Source organism: Macrotis lagotis, chromosome X, assembly GCF_037893015.1.
Source record: "Macrotis lagotis isolate mMagLag1 chromosome X, bilby.v1.9.chrom.fasta, whole genome shotgun sequence".
NCBI lineage: Eukaryota > Metazoa > Chordata > Mammalia > Peramelemorphia > Peramelidae > Macrotis > Macrotis lagotis.
The window spans coordinates 12260047-12262808 of NC_133666.1; the positions used below are offsets into that span (position 1 = coordinate 12260047).

Consider the following 2762-nt stretch of genomic DNA (forward strand, 5'->3'; position numbering starts at 1 on the left):
GCTTTTTTAAAAATTAAACATTAAATTCTTAACCTACAGGAAGTGTAATATTTCCATGCTGACATCTCATTCTCTTAAAGATAACCTTATAACTAAATATCTGTTACACATAAATTTCTTTCACATCTCTGTTTTATAAGCTTATTTTCATCTTTTTTCAAATACACTCTTATTTTCAAAAAGAAAATAAGATTCTATATGAATTTAGTTTTATATATAATAATTTCAAAAAATCCAATGTAGTTTTATATATATATATATATATATTAATTTCAAAAAATTCAATGTAAAACTTTTACCAATGCCAGGGTTACAGGATACATATATAATTTCTTCTTCTTAACATATTAAATAAGTTACTTTGATCTTACATATAAATATTCCCTTTAAGAAACACTAGGTGGAAGAGCACAGTTTTTCACAATCTCTCTGAGCCAAAAGACTTTGAGAAATATAGCCTTGTTGGCAAGGTATTCTCTGGTTTTCTTATAACAAATCTTTACAAAGGTGATGGATGATACATCAATTCATCCATTGTTTGTTATTATAACACAATCTTAAAATTTCAAAAAATTGTCTGAATCTGTTCTAATACAAAGTTTACTAATTATACATACTGCATTTCAATTTAATGTATATTTCCTTTATTCCCTAAAATTCTATAATACATAAAAATTTCTTGAGACCAGATGTTTCTAAAATACCTTTTTAGGATTTTCTTTAAAGTTCTCTTAATAATCTTATAAATTCCAAACTCTTATTCAAAATTACCTTAAATTATTTTCCTTTTCAGAATTTCAAAGTTTGTAAATCCTTCTTATCTGTATCAGTGCTATTCTAACTTCTTAATGCTCTAACTTAAAAGAACTTTCTATCCTCACTGACAAGATGGTGTTCTGGGAATTGGAGATTGCTCACATTTTGAGATATCAAGGTAGTATGCACTAATTATTTACCTTTTACTGTTTATCATTCCTTGCTCACCCCAATTTTATATATATTATCATTCTAATTAAGAGCAGTCCAAAAATAATGTTAGGGACAATTTCAATTTCTCCTAGGTCCCTTATAAGTATAATTTGCCAAGTCAGTAAATGCAATTCTATTAGTCTGTCAGACCAGAAAAGACACTAAAAAATAAGAGAAAATAATAGAGCCCCTTCTCCTCCCAAAACAGCGTGATCCTCAGGAAAATCTCCTTTTTTGGCACCAATCATGAGTTTTGGGGAAAAAAAAGCTCTAATTTTGAAAAGAGAGAATGGAAAGAAGGTTGGCCAATCAGAACACAGAGAACAGCAGGCCTGAGAGAGAGCTGAGAGCTTCTCTCTGCCTGTATTTTATTTTTTTTTCTTAAGAAAAAGTTTATTCTACAAAATATATATGTTATATATGATGAAAATGAGGATAATTATTCTATTTCTTAAAGATTTTCTGTCACAGATATAATACAAATCTTTTTTATAAATTATTGGATGGTTGTATTTGGTAATTAGTATTTTGGGACACAAGAGGTATCCTGGATAGTGAGCTGCCCTTGGAGTCAAGAAGGCCTTGCTTCAATGTCTACCTCTTATTGGCTACAGAAGTAATTGATCTCTCGGTGTCCCATGCATCTAAGACTACATTTCCCAGAAAAACCACCAATTTACACAAAGAAGCTTCTCACCAGGAGCTCCTCACAGGTATGACCCCAAAATCTTGGTGACACAAATGACATTACTGTCAGATTGTATGAGCCACCATGAACAGTGACAAGTATTCAAAACGGCGCAGGAGGAAGGCCACTGCCAAAGAGCAATCTCCAAGAACTTGGCATTTTCCACTGGGAAACAGATGTTGTGGAGTCACTGCACTCTTGAGGTTAAATTATCTGAAGCCAATCATTAAGATATCTAACAAGGTCAAAGGCATCTGGGATTTTATCTCCTTCTGAAACAAATTTCAGGACAACTGCCATTGGAATTCCTTTGGAACAACTCTCAGTGTATAAGACCTTTGTGAGACCACCTCCAGGGATCCGGATACACAACTCAGAATCTCCTATTTCAGGAAATGATTTGCTTTTTTCCAGTTCCTTCCAATGAAGGTTCTGTAATGTTTCACCAACACTTTTTCCCATTTCAGGTGTTATTAAGTATGGGAATGGAATACTACGAAGCTGCTGGTCATCACAGTGATATGAATGACTGCTTGAAAGAACAATGACTCTGGCACATTTACTGCTTTTCACCCAGGAAATGAGCTTTTCACAGAATGACTTAGATTTATATTTAATAAAAATTGATCTTAGTTGGAGAGCCAACAGATTCATCGAAGGCAATGAATATACTTCAGCATTTATACTGAGTTCTGTTGAGTTTTCTTCTGCAATTGCATATGGATTGTTTCCAACCATTGGAACAAGGCAATCAGTGTAAAAAGTACCCTACCTTACCCATATTCATCGTAGAAATAATCAGATCTATTGCAAGTTGGCCAACATTCCCCACAGATTCTGCTGGCATCAGCAGCGTGAAGCCGGTAAAGTCGGGCTCGGTGGCCCCGCAGGGAACGAATATCATCCACGCGGAGGGAGGCGCCACGGCCCGCGGCAATGGCTTCGCGCGCGCCCACTGCGCGCTCCTCTGCCTGTATTTTAAAGCAAGAACATATAGACACAGAAACGGAGTCAGAGCATTTAGAACCAGAGGCCCCCCAAATCTGGGGAAACCCCACTTTGCTCTCACACTAGATGGTCCCTTTAAACATTACTCAAAGACAAA

At 35.1% G+C, this 2762-nt stretch overlaps 1 pseudogene; it reads right to left on the reverse strand.

Annotated features, from left to right (window-relative positions):
* Positions 1 to 1639: 1639 nt before the first annotated feature.
* Positions 1640 to 2552, reverse strand: LOC141500586 (proteasome assembly chaperone 2 pseudogene; annotated as a pseudogene).
* Between the last annotated feature and the right edge of the window lie 210 nt (positions 2553 to 2762).